The sequence below is a fragment of the Henckelia pumila genome, chromosome 2 (genome assembly GCF_033568475.1).
Source record: "Henckelia pumila isolate YLH828 chromosome 2, ASM3356847v2, whole genome shotgun sequence".
NCBI lineage: Eukaryota > Viridiplantae > Streptophyta > Magnoliopsida > Lamiales > Gesneriaceae > Henckelia > Henckelia pumila.
The window spans coordinates 166,110,130-166,127,809 of NC_133121.1; positions in this window are offsets into that span (position 1 = coordinate 166,110,130).

The window sequence follows — 17,680 nt, forward strand, 5'->3', positions numbered from 1 at the left end:
CAATCGCCTATCTCAGAACTCCTAGTAATAACAACACAAAATACAGTCCTCGACTGATTGTAATAAAAAGAACCTACAACTCTATTACAAGTCCACAAGTTGATCTTTCAATGATCGAATAAAATCTGAGAGTGTGTGCGTTGAGTTTCTTGATCAGTTTAGCTGAGAACTTTGAAAAATTTTGGTAAACTGCTTAGAATGCGAGTTAATGTTCAATGCTTGCAAGTGAGAATCCTCAACTGATCGGAGTACCTATTATAGGCTTGGATGCCAATGGTTATAATTTTAAATATGATTTGATATCTTCAAATTTTTCCCATTGCACTATTTGTATGTGCCATGTCAACATTCTTTGCCGCAATAGTACAGTCTGAGTGCGAGCATTTTGTTGCAGAATATCAGTGTACGGAAAACCTTATCCGCTGCTAATTGTCTCATCTGAATATTCTCTGAATGTTGGTTACTCTGATTATGCGAACTTCAATTGACTGATGATGGCAGTCTAGTGGCATAGGTAAACTGAGAGTAGTAGTTGGATAAAATAGTAGTTCAGTTAATCGAGTACTTAGTCTCGGTAGGTAAACTGATATTCCTTAGCAGTTGTGCAGTTTACTTAGCCACTTTATTTTAGCGATGCGATCAGCTTAGTATCTTTCGAGCGATTACTAGGCCAGGTTCAGTTGAGTGATTGTGATTGACAAACAAAACTTAAAACACCGAAACTTAAAATTCCAACAATTTCCCCTTTTTTGTGTTTGACAAAACTAAGGCTTCATCAAAACTTTTCTTTTGCTTTGTGGAGTTTAGTCAATACATTTTAAAGTTTCACCTGAGTTGTTAACTGTTTTCCCTTTGATATTTGCGCTTTTCCCCCTTTTTGACAAACACAAGATAAGTAAGTAACATAATCACTGTGGTGGAGAAAAGGATGTCATTCCATAAAATTCAGCAACATGTGTATAGATAAAATAAGTCATGCTGAATTTCTATCGATAATTGGGATAGTGACGATGAGTGCTGTGAGCGCGACTTGATAGGATCGGTTAGGGGGAGGAAAACACAAGTTTAAAATATTTTGAGCTACAATAGCTCGTTCTTGAAATGTTCAAAAACAAATCGAGCACCAATAAAGTATATCGAATTTTGTTACAAAATCAAGCGAAAAACACTCGAAATAATCCATATAAAACTGATTAAGCATTTGAGAAATCGATTGAAAAGATTGCAAGTTGAGAAAGTAAAAATATTTTGATTGAAGCATTTTATCAAACACTTTGTATGCAATATTTTGGTACTTTAAAGAACTTATAAAATTCTTAAACAAATTATCCAAAAACAGCAACAATAAGTAAATGCGATAAAGTAAAGATGCACGAGTTTGTTTATGGATGTTCGGAGCTCAATCTCCTACGTTACCCTTTCATCCTCCCGGAAAGATCCACTAGAAGACTTTGAGCATTAGAACATCTTATAATAACCCCACTCCAACCTTAGGACTTATCCCACTGCCTAAGTCGAACTCCTAGATTCTCAACTTGATTTTAGGCCGCAACCTCACAATCCACATAATGTTTAACGTTTTTATTCCAAAACTTACAAACACAATCTTTAACGTCTTTGTGTTAATATTCTCACTCAACTAATGTTTACAAATCATCTCTCATATGTGTGTGAGTGAGTTGGGATTGGGATGTGAAGAAGTTGACTGTAAAAGCTCAAGAAATCTGTTGTGTTCTTCAAACCAAGGGCAAGCTCTTGAATAAGCTAAATCATCTGTTTTGACGCCCTCTTCATGTGGAAAAGTTCTAACAAGCTGAATATTCTTTTGGGTGTCCACTCTCTTCTTCCTTCAATCTCCAGATCTTGTATTTATAGGCTCCAAGAATAATATAGACGTTATATACAAGAAATATGACCGTTGCAAAATATTCTAATATAAAAACTTTCATATTTCTCTTTCTGGACTGTAGCTTTGACCGGTTGACTAGATCTGGATCTGGAGCAGTAGACAGGCGAGAGCAGGTGACAAGCTTGGTGAGCAGTCGAGTGAGATTCTCAACTGCTTGAGTTGCTGTTGTCTGTTCATATGCTTGTAACTCTTTTTGTGTTGACTTGTGGGCAAAGTGATAAACATAAAAGTTGTATCCCTTGATTTTAATTTTCAACGCCACAAGAATCACTCAATTTGGAGTTTATATGCAAAATGTATGCTCGAAATACCAGAGCTACTCAAATCAATCGAGGTCTTAATTGGTCGGGAGAATGTTGATTGGTCGAGGTCTTGTAGATCTTGATGCATTGATTTTTGGGCAAAGTGGTGAACATAAAGGTTGTAGACCTTTGTCTTGGCTTTCCAACGCATCAAGAATCACTCCATTTGGATATCATTTGTGAGAGATATGCTCAAATTACCAGACTGTGTACAGCCTAGAGTTCTGTTATCAACCTGTGCATAACCAGCAATTCCAACGTGCTTTATCATCTTCATAGGCTCCGATTAGGATTTTACTTGTGAATATGATTTGTAGATCATCTTCATATCTTTCCATTGCATACTGAATCATTACATTTGGATCACAGAGCTGAGAGATATGGTCATTACACCAGAACTGGTCTGTCAATACATTTGTTGTCATCTTGTTCATCTAGTTCACTCTGGAGGTAGCAGTTTGACCTGTATATCATTTGAAATCGTCCAACTGTCATAAGACATGACTTGTATAATTTTGCGTTGGATATGAAACGGTTTAGGCAGCTGGCCATTTGGATCGTTGAGCAATGAGATATGCTCAAAACAAGAAGCTGCGCCAAAACCTAAGTTGAGCTAAAATTGTATTCCAGGAACTTAGCACTTCCAATTTGTCTTCTATCTACTGCACACTTAGTAAATATGTTAGAAACACAATGAAAATTTTTGTTATCATCAAAATCAAGATTGCTTGCATTTTTGGACCCAACATCTCCCCTTTTTTGATGATCACAAAACTTAGATAAAAAATATGAACATTGAAATTCAAGTAATGCAAAAATCATATTTTTATCTAACATATTTCTCCCTTTTTTGTGATAATCGAAAAGGTTCAAAATAAACAAAACTATTATAGCTTCCCCTCAAAGTTTTAATAAATAAACTTTGTGAAAATAGAGGGATAAGTCTACTATGCTCAACTCAATTTTTCATACTTGCTCCCCCTTGCTAAATACCATTTCATGATTTCAAAAACATGAATGTAATGCACAAGCAAATTAGTCTCAACTTGATTAAACAACAAATAAAGCGAGATATTCAACACAAATAAGTCAGGTTGAACGACTAGCAAGCTCCATCAACTTTGGACAAAATTATCTCAAACTACCAAACAACACAAAATCAAGATTGACATACCAACATAAATATTCATAAGACATTTAAGAGTCCCTTTAGACATTAAGCACAATCAAAATTGTAAGGAAAATGACTAGACATTCTTAATTCAAGACATGCTAGCACAAGTAGAATATCACGTTGACAATCAAACTCAAAATATCTCGTAAAGCTAATTTTCGAACAAGTTTACCGATATTTCTTGACGATGTATGACTCTGATTCGAGATAATAAGTCATTTCTATTGATGAGTGCAACATCCTTGAGCTTCTTGGAAAAAACATCAACTTTTGTCCATGCCCTATTTTCTGCCGCAGCAAACATGATATGATTTTAACCAATAAATTGCTTCTGCTCATGCAGAACCAGGCTGAAACTTTTATACCGCTGCGATCCTCTACAAGTCTAGTTTTCAATGCAAAAAACAGTTTGTCGTTTAGAAACTCGAGCAAGGAGTTATGCCATTTTTTCCTAATTCGCTGCAAGCTGCCAGAAATTCTCAACAATGCATGAATGTGTTAGAAACATCTCAAAAACAAATTTTAAAAAAAATCAGTTTCAAATGCTCTTTCAAGAACAACCCGCTCTGATACCAATTGATATGATCGGTTAGAGGGAGGAAAACACAAGTTTAAAATATTTTGAGCTACAATAGCTCGTTCTTGAAATGTTCGAATATGAACCAAGCACCGATAAATTATATCGAGTTTGGTTACAAAATCAAGAGGAAAACACTCGAAATAATCCATCTAAAAACTGATTAAGAATTTGAGAAATCGTTTGAAAAGATTGCAAGTTTAGATAGTAAAAACATTTTGATTAAAGCATTTTATCAAACACTTTGTATGCAATATTTTGGTACTTTAAAGAACTTATAAAATTCTTCAACAAATCATCCAAAATAGCAACAATAAGTAAATGCGATAAATTAAAGATGCATGAGTTTTTTTATGGATGTTCGGAGCTCAATCTCCTACGTCACCCCTTTTTCCTCACGGAAGGTTCAACTAGAAGACTTTGAGTATTACAACGTCTTGTAATCACCCTACTCCAACCTTAGGACTTATCCCACTGCCTAAGTCGAAACTCCTAGGTTCTCAACATGATTGTAGGCCGCAACCTCATAATCCACATAATGTTTAACGTCTTTATGCCAAGATTTTCAAACATAATATTTTAATGTCTTTGTGTTAAGACTCTCACTAAACTAATGTTTACAAATCATCTCTCATATGTTTGTGAGTGAGTTGGGATTGGGATGTGAAGAACTTGACTATAAAAGCTCAAGGAATCTGTTGTGTTCTTCACACCAAGGGCAAGCTCTTGAATAAGCTAAATCATATATTTTGACGACCTCTTCATGTGGAAAATCTCTAACAAGCTGAATATTCTTTTGGGTGTCCACTCTCTTTTTCCTTCAATCTCAAGATCTTGTATTTATAGGCTCCAAGAATAATATAGACGTTAGATACAAGAAATATGACCGTTTGAAAATATTATGATATCACAACGTTCATATTTCTCTTTCTAGACTGTAGCTTTGACCGGTTGACTAGATCTGGATCTGGAGCAGTAGACAAGCAAGAGTAGGTGACAAGCTTGGTGAACAGTAGAGTGAGATTCTCGACTGCTTGAGTTGCTGCTGTCTATTCAGATGTTTGTAACTCTTTCTATGTTGACTTGTGGTCAATAAACATGAAAGTTATATCCCTTGATCTTGGCTTTATAACGCCACAAGAATCACTTAATTCGGAGTTCATATGCAAAATTTGTGCCTGCAATACGAGAGCTGCTCAAATCGGTTGAGGTCTTTATCAGTCGGGAGAATGTTGATCGGTCGAGGTATTGTAGATCTTGAGGCGTTGATTTTTGGACAAAGTGGTAAACATAAAAGTTGTAGAAATTTGTCTTGACTTTCCAACGCATCAAGAATCACTCCATTTGGATCTCATTTTAGAGAGATATTTCAAATTACCAGACTGTGTACAGCCTCGAGTTCAGTTATCAACCTGTGCAGACCCAGCAACTTCAACGTGCTTTATTATCTTCTTAGGCTCTGATTCGGATTTTTACTTGTGAACATTATTTGTTGATCATCTTAATATCTTTACAACGCATACTGAATCATTACATTTGGATCACGTATTTGAGCGATATGGTCATTACACCAGAACTGATCTGTCAATACATCTGCTGTCATCTTGTTTATCTAGTCCACTCTTGACGTAGCAGTTTGACCTGGATATGTCGTCCAACTGTCATAAGACATGACTTGTAGAATTTCTTGTTGGATATGCAACGGTTTGGGTGGCTGGTCATTTGGATTGTTGAGAAATGAGATATGCTCAAAACAAGAAGCTGCGCCAAAACCTATGTTGAGCTAAGATTGTATTCCAACAACTTAGCACTTCCAATTTGTTTTCTATCAACTGCACACTTAGTAAATATGTTAGAAACACAATGTCAAGTTTTTTTTACCATCAAAATCAATATTGCTTGCATTTCCGGACCCTCAGCTGCACACTTAGTAAATATGTTAGAATTACAATGACAAGTTTTATTATCATCAAAATCAAGATTACTTGCATTTCCGTACCCAACACGACTGATTGAAGAGTTCTTGCTAGACTGGCCTTGATGCCCATCTCTCGAGTGAATGCGTGGAGGATTTTCCTGAAGATACAGAATTTATCAAGTAAGCAATGAAAGAGACTCTATCTGATTGGTCATGACCTGAAAGTTATTGGCCAAAGATTCTTCAGTGAGTTAACTTCAGTAGAGTATCCACTTTTTTTTTTTTCAAGTGTGGAATGAGACTGCTGCAGTTGAGATAAAGAAGAGCCTGGTTGATCGAGTTTGTCCAGGGTTTTTTTCAACATAGATAATTGTCTCTGTAGTATGACTAATTCTTTGTCATGGAATGGCGAAAGAACGGATATATGTTCTACCATTTTTCTTTGATCATTCTTGATCTCTTGAATGTCTTGAGAGAGTGAAACCGGTTATCAATCAATTTCATTCAAAGTGATATTTAAATAATCAACTATATCATCCTCTGTTGGCTGTACTGCCTCAATTTCCTCACTAACAGACATTGAATGTCCTTCTTGACATAACTTTTTGAAGAAATTAGACTGTTGAGCCTTGGTAAAGAAGGCTACACCTTCTTCTTCCTAGACTGGAAATATTTCATATTCTTCTGCTTCAACAACTAATTCCTCTGCCTCAAATTTTTGTTTTTCCTTGCTTGGTTCTGATAAAACTTCTTCTTTGGATGGTTGGATGTGTTGATGAGAAGGTCATAAACCAAGTCATTTCTTCAAATTCAAATGACTCCTTAGTTCTAGTGTTGTTGGTTGGGCTCCGTAGTTCTACTAGAGAAGATACAACATCCAGATGACAGTCAACTGTTGTAAAGAATGAAGGAGGTATGTAAAAAGTCTCTGGCTTGGTGACTAAGTTTTGATAAACTATCAATGCCAGACTGTAATCCTCAACAACTTCGTCATCAAGGGAATCAACAATTGGACTTGGCATATCCCGAAGTGATTCATAAATTTGTTCCAATCCTTCATTAATTGATTGTTGCAACTGCGCTTCTGTTTCGATGTGAGTTACCACTTGCTAAAATGCTTCATCCACGTTCATTAGAGTGATTTTTGGCAAAGATGAATCATTTACTTGAATGTCATGAACTGGACTAGCATTTGTTCTGCTTATTCTTCATGCATTGGATTAGTATATTTTTCAATTTCTTGAAACACTTGATCAATAGTGTGTTCCGAGGATTCAACATTCTCTTGCTGAACTGACTTGGAAGCTTCTTTTTATTTCGACATATTCTTAGGATGCTCGTAGGGCTCAGGAATCACAAGCTCTTGATCCTGTTCCCAAAACCTAATCCTTCTATGTAGAGAGGAGAGATCTGTGTCTAACTGAGTGAAGACTATTCGATCTTCATATGCGGTTCGAGAGATTGGATCATAGTTTTCCTTCAGTTGAGCAAGAATAGCTGTCAGTCGCTTGATTCTCATTAAATCGAAGAAATATTGTCTTTGATCCATAGCAACTGTAATTTCAACCATTTTGACCACCTTCAAAACAGCTTCATCCAAGAATATAAAAGTTTTAAGTTCTCCCTTATTTTTCAATTTTATGGCCAAGGTGCTTGTCCTGTAAGTGTACCACTCATCAAACACAACATCAATGGTATTTTGTGCTACTCCAACACTTCATCCATGGTCAAATCAATATGAGTTTGAATGGAATTGGTTGGTCTATCAAGATCTGAAGAAGAGACCACTATCACTTTGTCTTTTCCAGGAATTAAGTCAAGACTTGAGTGAGTGTCAGCAACGATTTGATCTGCGGAAAGACCTCGAAAGGGTTTGGATGGTGCCAAAACTGTAGGAGCATAAACATTCTGAAGAGGTGCTCGACTGCTTATGATGCAATCTTCATCTTCATCAGAGCTTTCTTGTTTATCTACTGCAACTGATTGAATCGGAAAGGCCAATGCCGGTCCTTTACCTTTTGGATAAAATTTTTATTTGGTGCGATGTTCTTGAAATGCCTAATCAAATGATCTTGGATCAGTTTGATTTGTGGTGAATGTAGCTTTTGGAGCTAGATGGATGATCAGTTTCGTAAAAAAGATGACAGGCCCAGATTTGGAAGTTCTGTCCTTCTTTGTCAGTGGTTTGACAGTCAAGTCTTCCTTCTAACTGTCATCATCATCCTCATAATCGCTGTGATGGATTATCAATTTCTTTTTTGCTTTATATATTTTATTGACTGCAATATTGGTTATCTTAGACTGCTTGGAAGTAGAAAGGCCTTCAACTAATTTCTTGGTAGATCTAGGAGAAGACTGCTTGTAAATAATTTCTTTTGAGTTGAAATCATTTATGTACTTGTTAGAACCTAATGGGGGGAGGGGGGATTTAGGTTCTATTGGCAACTTTAGCAATTTAAAGCGATTATGTTAATACGCAAGCGGAAGACTTAAAGCAATCAAAATAAATGCGATAAATAAATGTGTAAAGTAAATAAAGCAGTAAAAAGGGATAAGAGATGTTTATGGAAGTTCTACGATAAATCGTATACGTCTCCCCTTCTTGGTTAAGATTGATTAACCAAGGATCCACTAGCACTTCGAACGTCTTGGCCTTGATGGCTCCAAGGATAGCCGTACAACTCAACACGATCACCACGTCGATACAACTCGATACACTTGGCCTTAAGGGCTCCAAGGATAGCCTCAACAATCACACAACACACTTGGCTTCACACTCAAGTGTTTACAATGTTCGCACAACCAACTCACAAATTATTTTTTACAAACAACTCTCAATTTTTCAATATATCGCGCAACTCTTGATAGAACATAAAAAATAAAGTTAAAATAGATAAATAGGATGCTTTAAGTTTTATTTTTAGTCATGATTATAAAATAAATTTTAAGAATATTTCTGTGCTAAGAAAGAAAGAAGATAAAATATTGAAGGAATGTTGCGAGAGAAAGTGACGGAGTGCAAGTTAAAAATTGAGAATATTTTATATATTAAGGTGTCGTTAATAACATTATTTAAAACAACTATATAAAGGAGGTGCGGTCAGTTTTGGGAAAAAAACGTACCGTGGAGGCGGTGCGGTTTCATATTTTTTTAAAAATGCGGTTATTTATAAAAAAAAATGATAAAAAAAATGAAAAAAACAGTGCGGTGTGATACGGTGCAGTCGGTTCGGGAGGTTATTGAAAAATTTTGATGTGCCCCAATTTTTAAGCATGATTGTTAATCTTTAGATTTTTTTTAAAATTGTTCCATTTAATTTATCATGGTAAGAGAGAAACCGTTTGAAATCAATTTACCCTCAGACCTTTCATCTATTTAGTTTACACAAATATTTCTGTGAGACGGTATCAAAAATCAATTTTGTGAGATAGATAATCTTTTTGGGTCACCCATAAAAAATATTAATTTTTATTATAAATATACGTAGGGTTAACTCGTATCGCGGATAAATATCCACGAGACCATCTACTTTAGTTTATAAAACCCTTCATTTAGTAATACTGTAATTTTTTTAGGAAATTAATACTATAATTAGTATGAAATTAATGCTAATATTTCATCGTATATTTTTCAGATCTAAATGTTCGTGGGTTTAACAAAAACTACAATTGGTGTGGTGAATGTGAAACTCAAATCTTTTTGTTGGGGTGCAATAATTTTCTCTATTGGGTAAGGTGATCGAGCCGAGGCGTTTGATCTGCTATACAATTTAAAATATTTGAGTTGCACTATTAATCTATTACCAACAGATGTAGCTATTGCTAAAGCAGAAAATGATCGGTTCTACAATTAGTATCAATGTCAAAGTTACGGGTTCGATTCTTATTGATTACAATGAAAAAGTTTGTTGGGGTGCAATAGTTATTCCTTCTGGGTAGATTAATCGAACCGTGATGCTTGAGTGCTCTACATACCTGTTTAAGTTTCACATTTGTGTTGATTTCATAGCAGTAATATTATTTTACGATGGCAAAATTTCATTATGGTATGTATTTAGTGTGATATATATATGTTTTTAGTCTTGTATCTTTCCTTGAATAAATTATATTAATTCCAGTTACTATTATCTAACGATCAATTTTAATGATTTTCGTAATGATCATGTAATTAAATTGTCGATATAATTTTTAAATATTTATAATTACTAACCATGTAATTACGCAAATTAAAGAATAATATTGTCCATTTAATTACATGATTTTGATATGAATAACTAAAATCGATCGTCAGAATATAATTATAGTACTATAATTGATTTGAAAAAAATTACAAAACTAAAATATCACATTTCAAGACATACAAAAATAAAATCGACATTTTGCTTTTATAATTGATTTAGTGACATGCATATATATGTTTTGTAACTTGCAAGTAGAATATGTAAGGACATATGTTGGTCTAAACCTAAGTATAAGTACGATATATGTTTCCCCCACAAGGGGTTCTTGTATGTTTGACAGAAATGCTTGAAGTTTCATTAATTATTTAATGTCCATTTTTAAGATTACACTATCATGTGTTATGTTCATATACAAAGAATATTAATGAGAAAACCATGTCCTAATTCATGTTTCTTTTGAGGCGTCAATATTAAATTTTCTTGTTGGCTATTCTTTCCCATTATTTTGTTTTTGTTTTTTTATTTTAAAATGTTGCTAGAGAAAAATATACATACCAAATAATTTAGAAAACAATATAATGAGCTATTCTGTGTCTTGTTGAAATATATAATAAAAGAGCTTTCTAAAATCTAGCTACAAAAAAAATCAAAAATAGCCACGATTTTTAAAAAACTGTGGTTAAATTTAGCCACGATTTTTTAAAAATCGTGGCAGATGTTTTTACAACCGTGGCTGAACTTAGCCACAGTTTTTAAAAACCATGGTAATATTTGAAAATAAATACATTCAGATATATATGTACCGTGGCTATTTAACCACGGTTTATATAAATCGTGGCTAAACTTATTTGGTTGGTTATACTTTAAATATATTTTTTATTTTTTAAAAAAATTGTATAAAAAAATTACCCACTCTTTGGTTTTGGTTTTGTTAGGATCAGTTTAGAGTATAGAGGGAGGGTGAATACACTCAGAAACTTGTTTCGATGAAAGATAGCGAATTCAATCGGTTTGGTGATTGAATTCTAAATTTATCTTGGTGTCCAATGCAAGTTGACAAACAATGTGTGTGCGAAAATATGTCAAGATGAAGATATTGAACACTTGATGTAAATGTGTATGAAAGTTTGGTAGTATGTAAGTAAAGTGATGAAAAACACAATGAGATGTTTATGGATGTTCGGAAATTTATGTCACCTCTTCTTCTTTCTCGGAAGGATATCAGTAGAAGACTTTGAATTTTACAAGCAATTTGCAAAACTCCGATCCAGTTTAAGACTTATCTACCGCCTAAACAAGAAATCCTAGTTACAAATTTCAGTCCTAGACTGATAAAATGCAGATGTTTACAACTCGTTTTATCTTTGCACAAAGATGATCCTTGAATGATCAGAATAACAATTTGGGTGTTTGTGCTTCGAGTTCCTTAATCAATTTGCTTTTTCAGATTTGAAGGCTCAAATATTCTCACAAGAAAGCGTTTTTTGGAAAAATTTGTTCTTCGATTGATTAAGGTGCTTATTTATAGTCTTCGGATACCAACGGTAACAATTTCGAAAAGGTTTTTGATAGAATTTGAAATATACCTGTTGCTTTGTCACTTTCACCGACATACTCTGAAGCCGACATTCTCTTGGATCGCGGCACTACGTCTGCAGAATGTGTCAGAGTACGAAAAACCTTATCCAATCAAATCGCATTGGTATACTAAAAATCGCAATGGTAGAATGATAATTGCGATAGTAGACTGATGATCGCAATGGTAGACTGATAATTGCGATAGTAGACTGATGTAGTGTGAGTCATTCAGAAGATCAATTTAGGTAGCTGATGACTCGGTTTAGTGTCTTCAGTTGAGTTGAACTGAGAAGGATCAGTTTGGCTTTCATGAAAGACATACTTTTCAGTTTAGCGCTTTTCTTAATAAAGTCATTTTTTTCTTTGAATATTCGGTTGAGAGATTTTACTTATAAAATCGCACTTTTCTTTTCGAAGTAGTTTCAGTTTAGCTCTCTTCAGTTTAGCTCGTATCGGTTTATTCCATCAATTTAGCACTTTAGTTATAAACACCAAAACTTAATTCTCAACAATTTCCCCCTTTTTGGTGTTTATTAAAACTTTAAACAATACTGAGGTAAACTGACTTATCATCGAATAATATTATCGATTCTGAATTTTTTAAAATGTCTGAATTTACTGAACTGTTTTTCCCCATTTTTGATAAACCAACAAAATATGGTGTAGAAGAAAAAGGCGCGTTGCTTAATTTTAGAAAATCCAAATCCAAATATAGATAAAATAATGAAGCAACAGGGGCTATCGTCGATCTAGCAGAGGTCTTTGTTGAGAAGATCTGCGACTTGATGAGGACGGATGAAGTGTTGGTCCCTGATGACCTGGTGACAATTGATTAACAGGATTCTGAGAGTGTAAAATTTTCTTGGAAATATTTGTCAATGATGCAATTTTTCTGGCAAGTCCTTGAAAGTTAGAGTTCACAGTGGTTTGAAGAGACTGAACATGTGCATCCAAGTTTTCAAATTTGATCTCCAGAGAATGATGAGATTGTTTTATTTGAGACAATGATGTGTTTAACTGAGTGTAGTCAAGTAGCATCTTGTCCAGAAGTACAAACTTTTCTTGCAGCTTGATCAGCTCGGAGTTCAAAGAATTTCGTAGGAAGATGATGTTGTTGCTTGTTTAATGTTTATTGTCTTTTAAGACCAGTAAGATCTTTTGAAAGGGATAGCAAATATGCTTCCATTTCAGTTAGGGTATGATACAATTCATCATCCATATCTGATTTTGGCGATAGATTTTCTCTGCTATTGGTAGTACTTACTTGGCGCAAAATACTCACAAAATCAGTTCTTTGAGCTTTGAAAGGTGTCTCAAGAACATTGGGCACTGTATCAATCTTTTCTTTTCCTTTATTTTGTACTGAAAAAGATGCTTTCTCAGAGTGAATAGTAATGGACATTGGTCGAGGGCGTGATTCAACTTCAATAGTTTCATCAACTTGAGAGATTTTAATGCTGCTGCTAGACTGTGCTGGAGAACTAGAAGTTGAATTTGGTGGTGAAGAATATTCAAACAGTAGAAGATTCTCAGAAAAGAATGTGGAATGCTCATACTTTCATGCTGAGTAAACTGATGATGATAAGGAATTATTGCCATAGGTTGTTCCTTTGTGATCTCAGCTCGACTGATCCATCTTCTAGGATAGAAGTTTCAACTACTGGTTCATCAATATCTAGGAGTGCAGAATGTTGGTGAGGTATTTCTTCGGTGAATATTATGGGATGTTCTTCAGACTCAATATGAGAGGTCACTTGAGAAACTACTTCATCCAGATTCATCAGCTGAAATTCAGGTAAAGCCAACTCGGTTCCTGAAATATGAATTTGTTGCTCAATTGATGATGGATCATTTGCTTCTAGAGTTGTAGAAGCTTCCTTCTGAAGTTCCTCAAAAACTTGATCAACTGTATGTTTAGAGGGTCGAGTATTTTTGGTCTTTTGTGTCTAGATCGGGACTTAGAATGAGACTTGTGTTTCTTTTCAATGAAGGGCTCTGGGATTACCAGTTCTTTGTCAGTTTCCCAAAATTTAATTCTCATCTGTAGAGTAATTAGATCAGCGTCTAGTTGAGTGAAGACTGATATGTCCTCATATGCAGTTCGAGTAGTAAGATCATAATTCTTTTGAAGCTCTGTAAGAATTTGAGTCAATTTTTTGACTCTCATCAGATCAAAGAAGTATTTCCTTCTGTTCATGGCTTTTTGAATGTCAACAGTCTTGACTATCCTCAGCGCAATCTCCTCATATTTAACGAATCTGTTCAATTCTTTCTTTTTCTTGAGATGTCGAGCCAATGTGGAAGTTCTATATTTTTACCATTCATCATAGAGTGTGTCAATATTCTGTTCAGCAGATTCAAGAACTTCATCCATGATTGTTACCCCTTAAACGCATACAAATCTCGTGTTGTGAGATTAATTTTTTAATGCATTAACAAGTCTTAAATATTATGTTTTGATGATTACAAAACTAGGTTAATTTTTACTAATATATTAAAGTGAGAAATTTGCAGATATTAATATTTCCCGTCAAATAAAAATATTGGAAGCAAGAACCGATAGCCAAAAATTGAAGGAATTTTTTTAAGTGTTCGGATCTACAGGCTTCGGATGGTCCGAAGTGGGTTCGACCCTCCGATGATTTTCTAGAAATTAAAAATAGTTCGGAGGCAAGTTCGGATGCTGCGAAGACCGGGGTTCGGATGGTCCGAAGTATTTCAGAATTTTAATAATCTTCCGAGTGAAGATCGGAGGCCACGAAGTACCTGTTCGGCAGATCCGAAGTCATGATCGGATGGTCCGATCTCTTTACGGCGATGATAAATTTTGTCGGAAGAAAATTTGCCAGACAATATATTTATTGCAGCCGATCAAACAATTCAAAGTCCAGTTCGGATGGTCCGAACGGTGCCACAGCCGCGCATTTTTTAATTTGGATCGGTATAGTTCGAAGGCTCCGAAGCCCAGATCAGACGATCCAGTCTCACCCGAATCAGCACTATAAATAGAAGGCATTCATAGGCCATTTTCAATCAAGCAACTCAAAGCATTCTCTTCTCTCATTCAAGTGTTCAATCAAGAGTTTCTATACATATTCATTCAATTAGAGAGTTGATTGTAAAATCGTTTGCAAGTTGTTTAGCTATTATTGTATACTCGAGTGTGAAGACGAGTTTTGTTGTTGAGGCTATCCTTGGAGCCCTCAAGGCCAAGTGTGTGAGTTGTATCGGCTATCCTTAGAGCCCTTAAGGCCAAAAGTGTGAGTTGTATCGGCTATCCTTGGAGCCACCAAGGCCAAGAGACGCGGTGATCGTGTTTTTGTATCGGTTATACTTGGAGCCATCAACGCCAAGTCAAAGTGCTAGTGGATCCTTGGTTAATCGACCTTAACCAAGAAGGGGAGACATAGACGATTTATCGTCGAACTTCTATAAACATATCCTCTCTTATTTACCGCTTTATTTACTTACCATATTTATTTACTTATTATTGATTTGATTATTTTGATTGCTTCAAGTCTTCCTCCTGCTTATTTGCAAAATTACTTTAAATTGCTAAAGGGGCCAATAAAACCTAAATCTCGCCCCCCCTCCAATTAGATTCTAACAAGTGGTATCAGAGCCATACTTTTGAAAATATTTTCAAAAGGTTCTAATAGTCAATCTAGCGAGTGATTATGCACAAGGACAATAAACCAATCATCCTCTTCTTTTCAACGACATAAACTACGGGTATTGGAAATATAGAATGTCTTTATATATCCAATCCGTAGATTATGATCTTTGGAAAATGACGGTGAAAGATCCCTATACACCTATGAAAATAGATGATGGGATTGAAGTTCCTATGGGAATGGATGACTTTTCGAAAGAGGACATGAGATTAATTTCAGAAAATGCTAAACCGACGAATATTTTGCATTGTTTTTTAGATATGAACGAATACAACCGGATCTCTATGTTCTCCTCCGCAAAAGAGATTTGGGACAAATGAGAGATATGCCACGAGGGAACCAACCAATTCAAATAAACAAAGATTGATCTACTACAACTCAAATACGAAACATTTGAGATGGATTCCAAAGAAGATGTGGATACAATGTTCCGAAGGCTCGCCCATATCATCATTGAGCTAACCCAACTTGGAGAGCACTATTCAACCAAGAAAGTTTGGAGAAGAGCACTTCGAGCCCTACCCAAGGAGTGGGATTCAGAGAAAACGACGATTATCGAATCCAACAAAGGTGATACTGCCTCCTACGATCTTGATCAACTTCATGGGAAAAAACCCATGAACTAGAGGTATCCACAAGAAAAGAGATGAAAATGAGGATGAAAATATCAAGACAAAGGAGATTGCCTTATCAATCCAAGTCGAAGAAGATGATGATGAAGACATGGCTCTCTTCGCAAGGAAAGTCAAAAGATTTATGCAAGGAAAAAAATTCAAAAAGAAAAAGAAGCCAGGGAATGAAGTGACATTTTATAACTGTCAACAACAAGGGCACAATACAAATGAATACCCTCTTAAAAAGAAAGTTGATAAAGGCAAAAGAAGGCACTAATAGAAACGTGGAGCGACAACGACGACGAAGAAGCCTGTTAGAGCAGGTGCCAGTCGAGCCAAGTGTTGGCCGATGGTCCTTGAGAGAACTCTTGTATGACAATATTTATTTTAATAATATTTGACATTATTTAATTTGGCACACCTTTATCTGTATACACATGCTAGTTGCATAGATAAAGACCTTAAATATACAAATAGTAGAAAGAATATGAGATGGTCATGTGATGACTATCATGAAAGTCATATTTGGAATACTGTATATTCTAAACTATTCCTAGTCGATTCAGCCGCCACAAAGAAGGATAAAGGCCGCTCGAGCTTGAGACTAGTATTTACGATGTGAGTACCACGTTTCATTGGTAGGGGACATGGTGATGTCCAAGCATGCAAATAGGTGCTCTTTGTAGAGAGCACTGAACAACCCTCCCTAAAGAACTTTCCAAGTGGTTCTCAATTTATGGTTGTACACCATTAGTCCTTATGACCTGGGACAACAAGGAGACTCTATCTGCTAGAGCTTCACTTTTACTTGTTTACCGACTCAACTAGGGTCATCAGGTGGCAATGTTGGGTGTTGTGTCAAAACATATAAAAGTCGATGCATTGTAGTCGGGGATTCACCTATTACTTTCGGGTATGTATATCCTATGTGATCTCATACATATGTAGCTTGAAATCTCTGATCAGAGTAGCTGGTAATTAAGAAGGGTTTCTTGAATTACACCTTCGATGCAACTACGGCATGACACATAGTTATCGATTCAATGACAACTCTCGATAAACCAATGGTTGTCGAATCGGTCGGGATATATGAGTTGAAGGGACCGTACTGTACGCTAACCATAATTGAATGGTTCTTGCAGGCACTATCAGTTGATACCTAGGGAGTCATGTAAGCGATGCTGCTAGACGTTTAACATGATTGGTTGTGTACTATCAGACTTGAGCTTTATGACGTTCTTATTATCAGGGAGTTGATAAATAAGAATGAAGCTATATAGGGTATGCTCATATAAGGGACTTGTTGATCCCGAATCACATGGAGATGTGAACCCACTGATAGTTGTATCAATGAACCACTGATGGTCACACAAGTACTAGCTTTCTAGATCCCGTTGGAATAAAATTGGTTGAATGTGTTGAACGACTTATAAAGGAGTTTATAAGTGATATAAATTAGAAGTATGACTTCTAAAGGAAAATAAATGGGAAAGTAACTTTTAATTTGTGAATGTGTTACAAGATTAAAAGTTGACTTAAATAAATAATTAGTTTTTGCAAATGTGATTTACAAAACTATTATTATTAATATTAAATTAATTAAATTAATTCAAGTGTTGAATTAATTAAACAGTAGTGGGCTTTGTAGAGTCCAAATAATTAAATTAATTCAATTTTTGAATCAATTAAACACTATTGAATCTTGTAAAGCCCAAATAAAAATATTGTTGAATAATTATTATACTACTGGGCT